Source organism: Callithrix jacchus, chromosome 6 (genome assembly GCF_049354715.1).
Source record: "Callithrix jacchus isolate 240 chromosome 6, calJac240_pri, whole genome shotgun sequence".
NCBI classification, from domain to species: Eukaryota; Metazoa; Chordata; class Mammalia; order Primates; family Cebidae; genus Callithrix; species Callithrix jacchus.
The window spans coordinates 68,637,188-68,656,700 of NC_133507.1; the positions used below are offsets into that span (position 1 = coordinate 68,637,188).

Genomic DNA, 19,513 nt, shown 5'->3' on the forward strand with positions numbered 1-19,513 from the left:
ATAATTATAAAGCTCTTAACCACTGGCACAGGACTCTACAGCTCTTCATACTCCTTGCTTTTAATTTCCCTGAGGACATCTAGAGGCTGTTGGGCAAATGTTTGCAAGTCGCAACTTGTTTTATTAGAAGTAATTGTGAGAACTCAAATGAAAAAATAAATAAGGTTTCAAAGATTTCCAGATCTCCATTTCCAGTAATTCCCAAGATGTTTAGGGTATGACTTTAATATATTAGCTTAAAACCAGATCCAATATTTTTAATCCAGTACCATGCAACAAGTTCTTTCCTTCAGACTTGAATATTCCTGAAGACAAGGCCACAAAAATCCTTGGGTAGTCCAACAGACCAACCTTTCAAACCTGCACCTGTGCCAAAGTTACCTAACTTTCTACCCTTTTCAAGGCCACACCAGTTTACCTCAAATATGAATATTCAGACCTAGTAAATTTTAATACTTGCTGTGCCACCCTACTATGGGAAAGAAATAGTTGATTAGAAACTCAGATTTGCTGTTTTACTTCCTTTAGTCTCGGAAAACAAATAAAAATACATTATAAAATAAAGACTGCAAACCAAATTTTCAACTATACCACATCTTGTATAAAATGTACTAATTTGTCTGTTAAAGCAATTTAGATTAGGTAATCTAAATTAAAGCCTAGTCAACTAAAGACGATAAAATCAGAGTTGAAGTTCCTAACACATGTCCAGTGTAGACAAGCTTGGAGATAGATGAGCGTAATCAAGTCATTTAACTTTTCTATGGACCTCTGTTTCCCCATCTCTCCCAATTTAGAATCTTGGGGTAGAGTCCGGCTATAGGACACTGGTTCGCAACCTGTCAGTACATTAGAATCACCCATGATGGTTTTAAAAAATAGAATACCAAACCCTGTCCAAGACTCCTGATCTAATTTTCCACGGGGAGGAGATTTAAGATGGATTTAAAATTACTGCCATAGGGGGTTGAGTCATAGCTTGGAAAACACTACACAGATATGCACCAATGCAGGGAAATAGGTTTTCAGTTTTCATAAAGTTGCCTTTTTACCCACAGTGATCTGCTTTTTGAATTATTCTACAAGAAGTATATAGAATTTAGGAACAAAAATTGCAGTTGCTAAGGTAGAAGACTTTCTTAAATAAATAAATAAAGGTATTTTGATACTTTGGCAGATGGCCCAGAGCAACAGCACTTTTTGATCATGGTTCCATAAAATTTCCACAAGTCATCAGCCTGTATGACAAATGTTTTCTCTATTAATGGCATTTGTGCTAAAGTTCTTGTTGAGAAATTTGACTGTGATCATAGCCCATCTCCCACTAAGTAGCAATGACATTTTTAACTTGATGTTCCCCCTACCAATACTCTTATCATCCTAATTCTATTTAAATTCTCAAACTATCTACAGATAGTAGAGAGAAAAGACAGATTTCAAAGACATGCCTTTAATTCAAAGAGGCACACAGTCATGGACCAGAAAGACAATACCGGTCTTCTGGTTGAATGGCAATCATCCAAACAGTGCAGAAGGTGGTTCCCTATTTGATCATGGTAAGCACTGGGGTTGGGGTAGGAACAAAGATCTATTTGCAGGTGCTTTACATAGACTACCTCATTTTTAATCTTCCCTCTGTAGAAGCATATATTATCTTCCCTTTACAGAGGAGTAAACTGAGCTTCAAAAGGCTAAGTTGCATAAGACACAGAATTAGAAAATGGAAGAACCAGATAAATCTAGGTCTTTCTGTTGCTAAAGCAAAACCTTTAGCTCTGTACCCTCTAATTTAGTTTTTATTTTAATCAGAGCTATTCACACCTATATCTCAGTAAGTTGAGTAGTTCTATAAGACAAGAAAAACAGTAGTCCACTACTTTCCCCTCCCTGTTTCCTGCTACACCTTGGCAACAATTCTTTTGACTTATTATTTTTTACATTTAACTCTGGATCTCTAAATAACATGTAATATTGCCACTACTGATTTTTCAGTTTTTGTCTCCCCATCATGGAAAATTAGGATTCAGATCTCTTTAAACATCCCCTACTTCCCATTCTTCCCATTTCTCCAATATAGTTATTTCTAACTTTTCTTTAGATTAGTGTTCAGCTTTTACATTCTTATTACTGTGTAATGCTATGTACTGCTGAACAACATAATATACCATGGATGCTGTTCCTTTCCTGAAAATTTTTTGCTTTGTTTCCTATCACCACTAACGGAACTCCTCAACACATTCAGACACTTCAGGTATTCTATCTCTTTAGAAGCATCGCTTTGTAAGCTTTCTGGCTTGCCCCAATCTAGACTAATTGCTCTCTATGCCTGATGGAAAACATTCATGTTGGGACCTTCTTTACCTTGAATTTGGGGATACCCTTTGTACATCTTTCTCTAATTGAATCCCTCATTTTCAGTCTCCCAAATCTTTTCTTGTTTTATATCTCCATGGGGTGATGCAAATCCTCCAGCAGCTTCCTAAGAAAGTGTTTGGGAAGTAAATATTTTGAGGCTTTGCATAACTGAAAACATCTTTACCTTCTCACTTAACTGATAGTTTGGCCAGATTAAGAGTTCTAGGTTAGAAGTAATTTTTCCTCAGAATTCTGAAAGCTTTGCTATGCTGTCTTCTAGCTTCTGTTTATTTTTATTGAAGATCAGATTCATTTTGATTCCTGATGTTGGACGAGTCTCACTCTGTTGCTCGAGGCTGGAGTGCAAGGGCATGATCTCAGCTCACTGCAACCTTCACCTCCGGGGTTCAAGTGGCGATTCTTGTGCCATAGCCTCCACAGTTGCTGGGATTACAGGCATGTGCCACCACACCTGGCTAATTTTTTGTATTTTTAGTAAAGATTGAATTTCACCATGTTAGCGAGGCTGGTCTTGAACTCCCAACCTCAGGTGATCTGCCCACCTTAGCCTCCCAAAGTGGTTGGATTATAGGCCTGAGCCACTGTGCCTGGCCTTAACCAATTTTTTTTCTCTTTGAAAAGTATTAGGATTTTTTTTTTCTCTTTATCCCTAGGATTCTGAAATTTCAGGACCATATCTGGCCATGAACTATTTATATCACAGCAATAGATGCTTGGTGGGTCTTTTCAATCTGGAAATTCATCCTTCAGCTCCTGGAATTTTCTTGAAATTTTTTGGGGCAATTTCTTTCCTTTTGTATTCAACACCACTATCTGGGTGTTGAATCTTCTGTACTGGTTCTCTAATTCTCCTTACTCCTCCTTTTAAAATGAACTTCCCTCCTTATTTCATAGTGAGAAAGAAAAACTTTTAATGTGAGAAGTACAAACCCCTTTTAATTATAAGGCCCAGAGAGGCACTGAAATGTGAGTATGTGACAGCAGTCACGTCTCACTCTCCCTTGTAAACTAAATGACCCTCTTGAAGCCAACTACTATGTGATGATAAGTAGTCATAAAATGCCATATATTAGATACCACAACTCATACTCTATAGTTCAACAATGTATAACACTAATCAATGTTATTTCTGTAAACCAATGAGAATTCCTATCAAGTAACTCAGCCCATTCCTTGTCCTCTTTTGCCTTTAAAAACTGGGTTGCAACAAAGGCGGAAGGAAGCACTCCCCAAGGCAACCTGGAAGTGTGTCCCATGGGGCAGCTGTCCTCAACCTTTACCTGAATAAACTCCCTATATTTATTTTGCCTCAGTTTCATTAGGTTGATAATAGATACAATATCTTAAGTCTGCTGTCTTTGGAAGCCATTATTATGCTGTCAAATGATAGCCAACCAATCCTGGATAAAGTAGTAATCAAGGTTAGTGGTGCTTCTGGAGCTGCACTGAGGCTGAGAGTGTAACAGCCAAATGATATTCTACCTCCAATTGCCTGTTCAACCACAACATCTGAACTCTGATCAGTTACACACACACACACACACACTCCATGTTGGAAGAGAATCAAAGGCTTAAAGGTAGAATTTTGGCCATCTTCACCCCAGGATGATTAGTAATTCTTTAATAAGGTCTACTATTTTGTAGGTGGTAGAGACAAATGTGAATAATTTGGGAGGCAGGCAAGGCCCCTCTGCTGGGTTTCCCCAATTGCTGAGCCTATTCTGTTTCTGGGTAAATGTTCTGCCAGAGTTCACACTTGCGGTGAGAGACCAACTCAAATCTAAAGCAGTTTTAGGATGGCGAAAGGAAATCACCTTGAGTAACTGCTACCCCTTCCACTTCACTCTAGAAAAGAAAACCACAAGCCTTTCCCAACCCCTTGGGCTATGAATAATTAAAGGAGTTCATACTCTGTTTCAGAAAAGTTGCCACTGTAGCACATGAAGAGGTGAATCAGTGAATGACAAACACAATCTAATTTTTTTTTTTTTCTTTGAGACAGAGCCTCACTCTGCCCCTGCCTGTTAAGAGTGCAGTGTGTGTGGTAGTGCAATCATAGCTCACTGTAGCCTAGACTCCTCACCTCAAGCAATCCTTCTACCTCAGCCTTCTGAGTAGTTGAGATTTTAGGCATAAAGCCACTGTGCCACACTACATCCTGTCTTTTCTATATCTTAGTTATATGTTTGCCTTCTCACCCACAAAAATCATCAGGAACAAAAAAACAAATCAGTAAACAACATGGCATATACACATAAATAAGGTATCTTCTCTTTTGGATGGTTAGGAAGACCTTTAAAGGTCTCAGAAATATTAAGTGTGTTTTCCTTACCTGAAGAAAGGACATTGAAGAGAACTGTCATTACCCACATTTACTTATGATCATTTTCCACTTTTAAGGAGTTATGTAACACAAGCAGCCAACTCCCCAACTGACAACTTGTATTTCTATTCTCTTTCTACATTGTAAGCTTTTGTCATGAATATACCCATAGCATATTGCACTATACTGTTTCTGTGCTCCACCCATATATTTCCAGCTGATATAACAGAAACCTTAAATATCATAAATCCAGCAGTGTTAGAATTTGAATTTTGTATTTTTCCATAAGCTGGCTGGCTAAATGCAATAGGACAAACAAGATAATCTCACTGGTTAAACCCAAAGCTCCCCATTACATGTTCTCCATTTTGCTGGATGTTAGAACTTGGTGAAATTTTCTATGCTATCTTGCAGGAGCTAAAAGATTTCACAGTCAAAGACCACACCCATGAGTCTCAGTTTGGCCTTACTTCCTTTTTTTCTCCAGTAATACTTCTTTCTCTGAGACTACTTATCAAATGTTACGGGTTTAAGTGCACAACTAAAGAGTATAACACCAAAAGGGAAAGTAGGCATGTGATATTCTCCTCCTCTGAGATGAACATAAATATGGCACTGCTCAGTTGGCTGTGCTCAATTCAGTAATCTTTAAGGGGTACCCTCTCCTCTGAGTAGGGGCAATGTTAGAATCTAAAGATGGAGGAGAGAGGATGCAAATTTTAAAATAGTTAATATTAAAACTCTCTTATTATAAATCATATAAAGAAGGACTCTACATAATATTCACGGATGAGGGAACTAGAAGAGAAAGGCAGTAGTCAGTATGGGGAGGTGTAGAGGAGGAGTAGGATTGTATGGGAAGGAACATGTATTACAATCCTCTAGAATTTTTGAGATTTTAATGTTTATCAGAAAGGAAAAATGAATTTTTAAAGCTTGAGAAATAACAATATCAAGGGAAAAGCATTTCTACTTTTGGGATTCCAAATACTTGAGGTTATGAAATCACATTCCAGTAAATTCCACACAATGAATGGTTATGAATAGTAAAACCACTTGAATATCTCACAATAACAGCTGATGTGCTGACTGGTTCCAAAAATATTTCTTTAAGCAATTAAAAAATATATATCCTTTATTTTGAAAGAATCTAAGTCTCTAACTTCTGTCCCTTATAGCAAGTCACTCCCTGGCAAAATTAGTACCTGATTGGGTCATTTTGCTATTGTCCATCAAAACAATATTTGTCCAGCAAATATTTCAAAGACTCTCATAACTTCAACTTGCTAAGTAACCATCAAAATAGAACTCATATTAGTTTTCTTTGTCTACGGTAATGACTTAGAAGACTTTGTTTTCAATGTTAGCAATCTATTTTCAGTAGACCCTTCTTTTTTGCAAAGAAAAATGGTTGGTGTTAAGTAAAAGCTATTATAGATCATTAGTACTAAAACTTTTCCTCTCATAACTTACTACTAATAATTACCATTTGTAGAGAATATATCTCTGAAGGTAAAAAGTTACTGTCCAGGAAATTTTTTATGAGACAAACAATTGCCACTATTTACTTCTGAAACTCTTTTGCTTAAGAAAAATAAGTTCCTTTAAAATTTTTTTTTGATTGCACAGCAATGTGAATGCATTTAACATTGAACCACACAGTTTAAAAAGGATAAGATGGTAAATTTTATGTTATGTGAATTTTGCCACAATTTAAAAAGCTTTCACAGATTAGGAATTGGAAAATGTGACACATGTACTACGCAGGTCCCAAAGCTTTGTTTTCAGTTGCATAGGGCATAGTACCAGTCCCCCTCGACTTATTTGAACAGTGGCCAAATATTGCACCTAGTTTAAAAGATTGAAGATTAATTAACCACTCACTGAAAAGGTAGTTCATTTCATATTAATGTCATCCCTTCCTGAAAGTAATCATAACCTTGGTTCTGAACTATAAGATATTTTTGTTACATATCTAAATAATAGACTCCTTTTTCCCTGTATTCATGATTCAAAACCATGGCAGCAAGCATAGGAGACAGCAGGTGGGAAATGGCAGCCACAGCATAAATTCTACAGAACATAGAAACTAAAACTAGGCTTCACATAACCGAACACAAACAAGCTGCAATTAACCAGTAATATTTATGCTTATAAGGTGTTAGAAAACAAAAAGGATAAATAGTAGTAACAGTCGATCAGCTAATGTATACCATCAAAATAGCAAAGCTTTATGTCAACAGGCTATTTTTATTTACCATTTGCTTTTGGACAACAGGCATGGTTTTAAAAAACATGCAGTCTTTCTTCGTCATAGGACAAGTCCCCAATTACTTTTGCCATAATAGCCCATTATGGAAATAAATACTCAAGCATTCACATAATACCTGCATCCTACTGTAAATAACACTTGAGTGTCTGTAGGTATCCTCCATAGTTCACAGATGCAAACTGCTAAATTACATTACCGTCTCAGGTCATAGTTTTGAAGGCAATCAGAAAGCATTTGAAATAATCATTTATAAAAGTCTATTAAAGATTACTTACACTATTATCTATACATTAACAGTAAACTACTAGTCAAGTAAAAAGGTGGGCATTTGTTAGATAATAGCAGTGCTCCATGTATATGCACATACCTGAACTGTGCTAATGATTTTCACTTCATAAGTATAACCATGTTAAGCTTGTATATGTTTCACCTGCTCATTTTGAAACTCTCTGCAGGATTTGGCTACAGTAAAATGTCAGCATGGTTATTACCTTTAAAGTAAGAAATTTCCCGGCAAAATTGGGAAGCTAGTAACAACAAAGTGAAACTGATACTTTCTCAGTTGAGTTTCACTCTTGGTTTCTTTCAGGGCATAGACAAACCTGCCCATGTAGAAACAATACCATTGCTTCTGTAACATAACTGGAGAAGGGAAGATAAAGAATAGCAATCCCATAAATCTGCTTGAGTTGTTTGTAAATTCTGGATATCAGCCCTTTGTCAGATGGGTAGACTGCGAAAATTTTTTCCCATTCTGTTGGTTGCCGATCCACTCTAGTGACTGTTTCTTTTGCCGTGCAGAAGCTGTGGAGTTTCATTAGGCCCCATTTGTCTATTTTGGCTTTTGTTGCCAATGCTCTTGGTGTTTTGTTCATGAAGTCCTTGCCTACTCCTATGTCCTGGTACTGGGTATATATCCAAAAGACTATAAATCGTTCTACTATAAGGACACATGTACACGAATGTTCATTGCAGCACTGTTTACAATAGCAAAGACCTGGAATCAACCCAAATGCCCATTGATAATAGACTGGATTGGAAAAATGTGGCACATATACACCATGGAATATTATGCAGCAATCAGAAATGATGAGTTCGTGTCGTTTGTAGGGACATGGATGAATCTGGAAAACATCATCCTCAGCAAACTGACACAAGAACAGAAAATGAAACACCGCATATTCTCACTCATAGGTGGGTGATGAAAAATGAGAACACATGGACACAGAAAGGGGAGTACTAAACACTGGGGTCTATTGGGGGGAAAAGGGGAGGGCCAGTGGGAGGGGGAGGTGGGGAGGGATAGCCTGGGGAGAAATGCCAAATGTGGGTGAAGGGGAGAAGAAAAGCAAAGCACACTCCCATGTGTGTACCTACGCAACTGTCTTGCATGCTCTGCTCATGTACCCCAAAACCTATAATCCAATAAAAAATTAAAAAAAAAAAAAAAAAAAAAAAAAAAAAGAATAGCAATCCCAGCACTTTGGGAGGCCAAGGCGGGTGGATCACAAGGTCAAGAGATCGAGACCATCCTGGTCGACATGGTGAAATACCGTCTCTTCTAAAAATACAAAAAATTAGCTGGGCATGGTGAAGCGTGCCTATAATCCCAGCTACTCAGGAGGCTGAGGCAGGAGAATTGCCTGAACCCGGGAGGCGGAAGTTGCGGTGAGCCGAGATCGCGCCATTGCACTCCAACCTGGGTAACAAGAGCGAAACTCCGTCTCGAAAAAAAAAAAAAGAATAGCAAGACATTTTACTTAATAGCCTCAGCCTACCTATAGCATTTTTCCTTGCCCAGGAAAAAAAAGTTGTGTGTGTGGGGAGAAATAACCAGGATCAGTACAGCAGCCATTCTTTAGTTCTTGACATTACTGGTGTCCCAGACTCTTTCATTTAATTGTATTTACTCCAAGGGGTGTTTGTTTGTTCTGGACCATTTTGCTGAATATTGATGCTGTCTTAAGAACAATGTGCTCTCAGACTTAGATGGTTTCATGAGTGAATTATTTCAAACCTTCAAAGAGGAGAGTTCTTTGGCTATTTAAACTACATCAGAGCAGAGGAAGAGGAACTCTTCCCAGTTCTTTTTAGGAAACCAGCATAACCTTGACATCAAAACCTAGCAAAGATAACAAAAAAGTGAGTATAAAATGAATCTCAATTATTGATTTTAAATAAAAATGCTACCAAAGGAACCAATATATACTTAAATACTATACCACGACCGAGTGTAAGATTGGTTCACAAACTGGAAATATACTAAAATAATTCACTACCTTATAAGGTCAAAGAAGAAAAGTACCTACAAATGTTATGATAGATGTCAAAAAGCCATTTGACAAAATCCAACTTCCATTCCTAATTTTTTAAAAAAAGTAATGAAGAGACATTATCTTAACACAACAAGAAAGATATATACATACCAAATGAACACTCAATATTTATCATTCAAAATTGTTCTCAAAGTGCTAGCTAATGCAACAGACCCTCCCCATCTCCAGTAGCAAAATGGACTTTGGATACAATCCAAATAATTCTCTGTAAAAATCATGAGCTAGAAATATTAAACTTTCTTGAGAAATAGAATTTATTAGAAATTAATGGTAACTTCATATTTAACGGTGACATAGTAAAAACATCCCCAAACTAAGAAACAAAATAAAAGATAGCCAGAATCACTGTTATTATTTACCACTGTTCTGGGGAAGCCAGCAATTCATTAAAGCAAAGAAAGAAGGAGATAAGATTATTATAATTAGATTATTGTTTTCCTAGAAAATTCAAGTGAAGCAATTTATTAAAACTAATAAATTTAGAAAGTTGGCCAGATACATAAACACTCATCTACATACTAGTCACAAAATATAAGAAAAAAAAAATGGTTAAATCCCAAAAAGATTATTTTAATGAAATATTAACAGTTTATTTTAAATTTTATCTCAAAAATAATGCAATTATGTTCAAGAAAATTTGGAAAAGGAAAAATGAAGAGGGACTTGTCCTATGAATTACTAGAAAATATAATGTCAAAGCAGATTGGTATTTGTAAAGAGAGAGACAAAAAGATAAAAGCAACAGATAAGTCTAAAGAAAAGATACATGTACACTTGGGAATTTACTATATTAAGGAGGTATTTCTAGTCAGTTGGGAGATAAATGATTTCAACAAATAATTTCAGGAAAAATGGCTGCCCATTAACTAAAAACAAAGAAAAAGTTAAATCCTTGTCATATACACTATACAAAAATAATTTTCAGATGTTTTAATGAATAAATCATAAAAAGAGAATTGACAATATAGGAGCAGATTTTAAGAATTTTTGAGTGGGGACTACCTTCTTATTAGAGATAAAAAATACTTGGGCATTTTAAACCAAAGCATTGATAATTCTTGAAAATATTTGCCATATTTTATAAAGGATTAATAAATCTATATTCTAATGAGTAACAGATAATTTTGAAGAATATTGGGCAATATATATGGGCAGGATGTAGTAAATGTTAGTTAACTATAATTTGGTACATCTACACAATGCAATATCATGCTGACATTACAATAAAACAGAGCTATATATGGCAAGACTTTCACTATATGTATATATTTAATCTGAAAGAGATTACAGAACAGTATGCATAATCTCATTTTCATAAGAAGGTGAAATAACATAATTATGCACATATAGGAAAGATGTGGAAGGCTTGGATTACATATCATTGGGGAGAGGCCTGAGAAGGATCTCACTTTCTGCTTTATATATAGTTGTATTATTTGCGAGTCCCTCCTTTCTCAAATGAGGACACAATACTTTTTAACAGAATACACTGCTTGCTTCTCTGCTACCTCTTATTTGAGTGTGTATTCCAACTGTGGTAGGGAGGCAGCTCGTTTTCTTTTCCTTCAATTTCATGTCACTTCTTCACTTCCTTTACTACCATCTCTCCCTTATTATAACTTGTCAAAAGCATCTCCTGTGAGGTGAAATAAACACCACTTTACATAGCAAAGCTGCTTTACTTTTGCTCGTTACAGCATAACAATTAAAGCACAGCTTTTCTTTGATTATCCTCCCCCTTTCTACTTCTTGACAAGCACAGCTTTTTTTTTTGCCTATAACTCGTTGCTCGTCAGTTTATACCAGCGTTGGGACTCTACCTAACGCCTGGGTTCCCACTGCGGGCGGGGTTTGCTTCTGTTCTTTTTGCCTTGGCCACTCACTCCCTCCGTGACCCTCTGGGAAGTTACCCAACTTCTCACTGACCAGGCTATGATAACACCCCACAGGAAGGTAGAGGGGAATTGTGCAACCACCTTCGGAAAACAACAGAAAGAACCAATTAGGTTTTCGAAAGAGTAACCACGATAGTACTCGATTCTAGGAGGCAGTCCCTCTCTCGAAGGCAAGTCAGGGACGCTCCTGACGAGTCCATTGCTCATCTCGACAAGGCAGGCCCTGCCACCCCATTTCCCGGGCAAAGCAGCAGGGACGAGTCCCTCCCCTAAAGCCGCTAGGGCAGGGGACGACGATGCTAAGCTGGCATCGCGGGCTCGGAAAAACCCCGCAGAGTCCGGGAGGAAGGACTCGCGTGGTTTCTCCCGCACAAAATCCCCAAACTGCAAATTGGTCGTCTCTGCTGCTCCTCGGCTTCTCTCCCTGCGGCTCCCCTACTGTCAGAGGGTCTCTCTCGCTCACGCACACAAATTCTCTGTCACCGTGCTGACGGATTCGGACCCACAAACTCATAAAGTTTCCTACTCACACAACTCAGGGTTTCGGCTCTCGCGTCAGGTCGCCGGCGCCCGGCCAAGTGACTCCAACCGGAAGTTGCTTTTTGTTCCAGTTCAGAGGGCAGCGCCTGCGCGCGGAGCCATTAACTCTTAGCCTTCCACACGGCAAGGCCAGGCTAGGGACCTTTCGCCCTGCCCCGCCTAGCCCAGGGCTCCCCTGCCCCGCCCCTCCCCGCCCCATCCAGCCAAGTCCCCGCCTCTTCGGAAAAGTAAGTCAGCCGAGGAAGGGAATCCTATGTGAAGTTTAAAGGTCACTTGCGGGCCTTTGCTAGATTTTTTGCCAAACTATAAATAACCGGTAAATAAATAACCACTAAATAAATGACATCAAACTATATATGAGTTAAACTAAACAAGAATCACCTGAGAAACAAGATGTCGTTTCACCAATCTACCCTACAGGTTTCATTTCAGAGCAACTCCTGAAGCCCAGGAACATGCATTTTCAACAGATCCTTGTGAACGTATGGAATTAAAGACTGTTAAAGCCCACACTCTGAGAAACACTACATATACGCATACCCATTTTGTTTCTCCCCAACTAATAATATTTTTCACTAAATGTACTTGCTTTTTTTTTTTTTTTTTAATATTTATTGCATTTTAGGTTTTGGGGTACATGTGCAGAACATGCAAGACAGTTGCATAGGTACACACATGGCAGTGTGTTTTGCTTCCTTTCTCCCCTTCACCCACATTTGGCATTTCTCCCCAGGCTATCCCTCCCACCTCCCCCTCCTACTGGCCCTCCCCTTTTCCCCCTAATAGACCCCATTGTTTAGTACTCCCCTCCCTGTGTCCATGTGTTCTCATTTTTCATCACCCGCCTATGAGTGAGAATATGCGGTGTTTCATTTTCTGTTCTTGTGTCAGTTTGCTGAGAATGATGTTCTCCCGATTCATCCATGTCCCTACAAACGACACAAACTCATCATTTCTGATGGCTGCATAATATTCCATGGTGTATATGTGCCACATTTTCCCAATCCAGTCTATCATCAATGGGCATTTGGGTTGGTTCCAGGTCTTTGCTATTGTAAACAGTGCTGCAATGAACATTCGTGTGCATGTGTCATTAGAGTAGAACGATTTATAGTCCTTTGGCTATATATCCAGTAATGGGATTGCTGGGTCAAATGGAATTTCTATTTCTAAGGCCTTGAGGAATCACCACACTGTCTTCCACAATGGTTGAACTAATTTACACTCCCACCAACAGTGTAAAAGTGTTCCTTTTTCTCCACATCCTCTCCAGCATCTGTTGTCTCCACATTTTTTAATGATCGCCATTCTAACTGGCGTGAGATGGTATCTCAGTGTGGTTTTGATTTGCATCTCTCTGATGACCAGTGATGATGAGCATTTTTTAATATGATTGTTGGCCTCATATATGTCTTCTTTCGTAAGTCTGTTCATATCCTTTGCCCACTTTTGAATGGGCTTGTTTGTTTTTTTCCTGTAAATCTGTTTGAGTTCTTTGTAAATTCTGGATATCAGCCCTTTGTCAGATGGGTAAACTGCAAAAATTTTTTCCCATTCTGTTGGTTGCCGATTCACTCTAGTGACTGTTTCTTTTGCCGTGCAGAAGCTGTAGAGTTTCATTAGGTCCCATTTGTCTATTTTGGCTTTTGTTGCCAATGCTTTTGGTGTTTTATTCATGAAGTTCTTGCCTACTCCTATGTCCTGGATGGTTTTGCCTAGATTTCCTTCTAGGGTTTTTATGGTGCCAGGTCTTATGTTTAAGTCTTTAATCCATCTGGAGTTAATTTTAGTGTAAGGTGTCAGGAAGGGGTCCAGTTTCTGCTTTCTGCACATGGCTAGCCAGTTTTCCCAACACCATTTTTAAACAGGGAATCCTTTCCCCATTGCTTGTTTTTGTCAGGTTTATCAAAGATTGTATGGTTGTAGATATGTTGTGTTGCCTCCGATGCCTCTGTTTTGTTCCATTGGTCTATATCTCTGTTTTGGTACCAGTACCATGCTGATTTGATTACTGTAGCCTTGTAGTATAGTTTGAAATCCGGTAGTGTGATGCCCCCCGCTGTGTTCTTTTTGCTTAGAATTGACTTGGCTATGCAGGCTCTCTTTTGGTTCCATATGAAGTTCATGGTGGTTTTTTCCAGTTCTGTGAAGAAAGTCAATGGTAGCTTGATGGGGATAGCGTTGATTCTGTAAATTACTTTGGGCAGTATAGACATTTTCACAATATTAATTCTTCCTAACCATGAACATGGAATGTTTCTCCATCTGTTTGTGTCCTCTCTGATTTCGTTGAGCGGTGGTTTGTAGTTTTCCTTGAAGAGGTCCCTTACGTTCCTTGTGAGTTGTATTCCTAGGTATTTTATTCTTTTTGTAGCAATTGTGAATGGCAGTTCGTTCTTGATTTGGCTTTCTTTAAGTCTGTTATTGGTGTAGACGAATGCTTGTGATTTTTACACATTGATTTTATATCCTGAGACTTTGCTGAAGTTGCTTATCAGTTTCAGGAGTTTTTGGGCTGAGGCGATGGGGTCTTCTAGGTATACTATCATGTCATCTGCAAATAGAGACAATTTGGCTTCCAACTTTCCTATTTGAATACCCTTTATTTCTTTTTCTTGCCTGATTGCTCTGGCTAGAACTTCCAGTACTATATTGAATAGGAGTGGTGAAAGAGGGCATCCTTGTCTAGTGCCGGATTTCAAAGGGAATGCTACCAGTTTTTGCCCATTCAGTATGATATTGGCTGTTGGTTTGTCATAAATAGCTTTTATTACTTTGAGATACGTTCCATCGATACCAAGTTTATTGAGGGTTTTTAGCATAAAGGGCTGTTGAATTTTGTCAAATGCCTTCTCTGCGTCAATTGAGATAATCATGTGGTTTTTGTTTTTGGTTCTGTTTATGTGGTGAATTACATTTATAGACTTGCGTATGTTGAACCAGCCTTGCATCCCTGGGATGAATCCTACTTGATCATGATGGATAAGTTTTTTGATTTGCTGTTACAATCGGCTTGCCAATATTTTTTTGAAGATTTTTGCATCTATGTTCATCATGGATATTGGCCTGAAGTTTTCTTTTCTTGTTGGGTCTCTGCCGGGTTTTGGTATCAGGATGATATTGGTCTCATACAATGATTTAGGAAGGATTCCCTCTTTTTGGATTATTTGTAATAGTTTCAGAAGGAATGGTACCAGCTCCTCTTTGTGTGTCTGGTAGAATTCGGCTGGGAACCCGCCTGGACCTGGGCTTTTTTTGTGTGGTAGGCTCTTAATTGCTGCCTCGACTTCTGACCTTGTTATTGGTCTATTCATAGTTTCAGCTTCCTCCTGGTTTAGGGTTGGGAGGACACAGGAATCCAGGAATTTATCCATTTCTTCCAGGTTTACTAGTTTATGTGCATAGAGTTGTTTGTAATAGTCTCTGATGATGGTTTGAATTTCTGTGGAATCTGTGGTGATTTCCCCTTTATCATTTTTTATTGCATCTATTTGGTTGTTCTCTCTTTTCTTTTTAATCAATCTGGCTAGTGGTCTGTCTATTTTGTTGATCTTTTCAAAAAACCAGCTCTTGGATTTATTGATTTTTTGGAGGGTTTTTCGTGTCTCAATCTCCTTCAGTTCAGCTCTGATCTTAGTTATTTCTTGTCTTCTGCTGGGTTTTGAGTTTTTTTGATCTTGCTCCTCTAGCTCTTTCAATTTTGATGATAGGGTGTCAATTTTGGTCTCTCCATTCTCCTCATATGGGCACTTATTGCTATATACTTTCCTCTAGAGACTGCTTTAAATATGTCCCAGAGATTCTGGCATGTTGTGTCTTTGTTCTCATTGGTTTCGAAGAACTTCTTTATTTCTGTCTTCATTTCATCGTTTATCCAGTCAACATTCAAGAGCCAGTTGTTCAGTTTCCATGAAGCTGTGCGGTTCTGGGTTGGTTTCTGAATTCTGAGTTCTAACTTGATTGCACTATGGTCTGAGAGGCCGTTTGTTATGATTTCAGTTGTTTTGCATTTGCTGAGCAGTGCTTTACTTCCACTTATGTGGTCAATTTTAGAGTAGGTGTGATATGGTGCTGAGAAGAATGTATATTCTGTGGATTTGGGGTGGAGAGTTCTGTAAATGTCTGTCAGGTTTGCTTGCTCCAGGTCTGAGTTCAAGCCCTGGATATCCTTGTTGATTTTCTGTCTGGTTGATCTGTCTAATATTGACAGTGGAGTGTTAAAGTCTCCCACTATTATTGTGTGGGAGTCTAAGTCTCTTTGTAAGTCGTTAAGAACTTGCCTTATGTATCTGGGTGCTCCTGTATTGGGTCCATATATGTTTAGGATCCTTAGCTCTTCTTGTTGTATCGATCCTTTTATCATTATGTAATGGCCTTCTTTGTCTCTTTTGATCTTTGTTGCTTTAAAGTCTATTTTATCAGAGATGAGGATTGCAACTCCTGCTTTTTTTTTTGCTCTCCATTTGCTTGGTAAATCTTCCTCCATCCCTTTATTTTGAGCCTTTGTGTATCCTTGCATGTGAGATGGGTTTTTTGGATACAGCACACTTATGGGTTTTGGATTTTCATCTATTTTGCCAGTCTGTGTCTTTTGATTGGTGCATTTAGTCCATTTACATTTAGGGTTAATATTGTTATGTGTGAATTTGATACTGCCATTTTGATGCTAGCTGGCTGTTTTGCCCATTAGTTGTTGTAGATTCTTCATTATGTTAATGCTCTTTAGCATTTAGTGTGATTTTGGAATGGCTGGTACTGGTTGTTTGTTTCTATGTGTAGTGCCTCTCAGGAGCTCTTGTAAAGCAAGCCTGGTGGTGACAAAATCTCTGAGTACTTGCTTGTTCGCAAAGGATTTTATTTTTCCTTCACTTCTGAAGCTCAGTTTGGCTGGATATGAAATTCTGGGTTGAAAGTTCTTTTCTTTAAGGATGTTGAATATTGGCCCCCACTCTCTTCTGGCTTGTAGTGTTTCTTCCGAGAGATCTGCTGTGAGTCTGATGGACTTCCCTTTGTGGGTGACCCGACCTTTCTCTCTAGCTGCCCTTAGTATTTTTTCCTTTATTTCAACCTTGTTGAATCTGATGATTATGTGCCTTGGGGTTGCTCTTCTTGCGGAATATCTTTGTGGTGTTCTCTGTATTTCCTGCATTTGAGTGTTGGCCTGTCTTGCTAGGTGGGGGAAATTTTCCTGGATAATGTCCTGAAGAGTATTTTCCAGCTTGCATTCATTCTCTTCGTCACATTCTGGTACACCTATCAAACGTAGGTTAGGTCTCTTCACATAGTCCCACATTTCTTGGAGACTTTGTTCATTCCTTTTTGTGCTTTTTTCTCTTATCTTGGTTTCTCATTTTATTTCATTGAGTTGATCTTCGACTTCAGATATTCTTTCTTCTGCTTGGTCAATTCGGCTATTGAAACTTGTGCATGCTTTGCGAAGTTCTCGTATTGTGTTTTTCAGCTCCTTTAATTCATTCATATTCCTCTCTAAGTTATCCATTCTTGTTATCATTTCCTCAAATCTTTTTTCATATCTTTTTTCAAGGTTCTTAGTTTCTTTGCATTGATTTAAAACATGTTCTTTTAGCTCTCAAAAGTTTCTCATTATCCACCTTCTGAAGTCAAATTCCATCATTTTGTCACAGTCCTTCTTCGTCCTGCTTTGTTCCTTTGCTGGTGAGGAGTTTTGGTTTTTTCTAGGAGGTGAGGTGTTCTGGTTTTGGGTGTTTTCCTCCTTTTTGCGCTGTTTTCTTCCCATCTTTGTGGATTTATCCACCTGTCGTCTGTGTAGTTGCTGACTTTTCGATTGGGTCTCTGAATGGACACCCAGGTTGTTGATGATGAAATATTTCTGTTACTTGGTTTTCCTTCTACCAGTCTAGCCCCTTCTCTGTATGACTGCTGAGGTCCACTCCAGGCCCTGCTTGTCTGGGGTGCATCTATAGCAGTTGCGGAACAGTGAGGGATGCTACCAGTTTCTTTTTCTGGTATCTTTGTCCCAGAATGATGCCGGCCAAAGTCAGTCTTTTGGATATAGAGGGGTCAGGGAGCTGCTTGAGGAGACAGTCTGTACTTTATAGGAGCTCAATTGCTGAGCTGTGAGCTCTGTTGTTCATTCAGGGCTGTTAGGCTGCTACGTTTAATTCTGCTGCAACAGAACTCATAAAAAAAAACTATTTTTTTCTCAGATGCTCTGTCTGGGGGGTTGAGGCTTTATTTTTGAGTGTCTGTTGTGCTGTCCTGCCCAGCTAGTTGGCAGTCTAGTCACTATTTGCCTGCCGAGGCTCCATCCTGCTGGTGTGAGGTTCACCCTATTGCTGCAGGCTCTGCCCTTCTGCTGTGGTCTCCGCCCTGCTGCCACAAGCTACGCCCTGCGGCAGAGTCTCTCTCTTGTAGCAGGTTGCCTCGGCAGGGGCAGGCTGCATCAGCAATGGGCGTGTACCTCAGTAGGGGCAGATTGCCTCAGTAATGGCAGACGCCCCTCCCACATGGAGCTGCGCCCTCAGGGAACCTCTCCACTGGGAGCATTTGGAATCGCTGTTTCTTTTGTCCCACTGCGCTACCCCAAACGCTGTGTCCCTGGAATCTCCTGGGCTGGCTCACTGTCCAAATCCTGTTCAGTCTCAAGTTCAGCCCTCTCAAGTCTCAGGTTGCCGGTTCAACAGGGCCCCCGGACCAGTGCGCTTTGTGCGGAGCGCTGTGTAGCACCACTGTGCTACAGCGCTGGCCGCTGCAGCACCGGCTGCCGGCTGCTGGCTGCACCAGCCAAAACCTCTGCCTGGTGTCCCGTGTCTCTTTTATACCTGGGAATTTCCCCATTCTGTGGGCAACAAAGATCTGTCTGGAAATGCCTGACTCACCCTCTCTGTGCGTTCATCGAGAGCTTCAATCCTGGGTTGTTCTCACAGCACCATCTTGAGTCCTCCCCCCAAATGTACTTGATAAAGAGGAATGGCTGGAAAGGGAGTTGTGTACAACTTTATTAGAAATTTTCCCATGAATTAACACTTTCTCATTATTCCAGTTCCTAGCCATGTATGAATATTCTCTAAGATTCAAATCTTAGATACGGCAAGAAAGCTATCATTTCCCTTTAGAGCAAGGGATGAGGTTCTGGCTGCTCCAGTATCTCCCTATATCATGGACTTTTACACATCTTTCCTTAGGCTAGTAAGTCCAAGGAAAACCTGCTAAGTTGCAGTGCATTCTGTCTTGAATGTTCCTCTATACTTTTAAAAGTCAAAGACTAAATATATTTGAAACAATCTTTTTAACAAAGAGAAACTTTTCGTCTATAAATAGTTTTCTTGTAATAAGTAATTGAGTTAAACATGACAACACAGTACTGCTTTTAAAAAATATTTTTAACTTTTTTTAAAGAGCAGTTTTATCTTCACAGCAAAATTGAAAGTAATGTCCAAAGATTTTCCATATTTTTCTGCCTCTACACAAGCATAACCATTCCCCATTATCAACATCCCTTACCCTGGTGTAATGAAAAAAGCTGCTATAAATATCTGTGTGCAGGTTTTTTGTGTGGACATGTTTTCATCACCTTTGGGTAAATACCAAGGAGTATGATTGCTGGATCATAAGGTAAGAGAATGTTTACTCTTGTAAGCAATTGCCAAACTGTCTTCCAAAGTGGATGCCACTTTGCATTCCCACCAGGAATGAGTAGGAGTTCCCTGGTATTCCAAATCCTTGCCAGCATTTCATGTTGTTAAATGTTCTGGATTTTGGCCATTCTAATAAGTCTGTGTGGTATTTC

The 19,513-nt window shown here is 39.0% G+C and overlaps 1 protein-coding gene across 5 annotated transcripts in view; it reads right to left on the reverse strand.

Moving 5' to 3' along the window:
* Nucleotides 1–19,513, reverse strand: part of TANK (TRAF family member associated NFKB activator) — a 109,338-nt gene that overhangs the window by 70,856 nt on the left and 18,969 nt on the right. For 3 of the 5 annotated variants that reach the window (XM_002749396.6, XM_008998807.5, XM_008998810.5), the window contains exon 1: nt 11,733–11,782. The exons of the other annotated variants lie outside the window; for them this stretch is intronic. The gene's annotated coding sequence lies outside the window, so the exon portion shown is untranslated. Of the gene's footprint in view, nt 1–11,732; nt 11,783–19,513 lie in introns of those variants that run through there. 5 annotated transcript variants of the gene reach the window in all.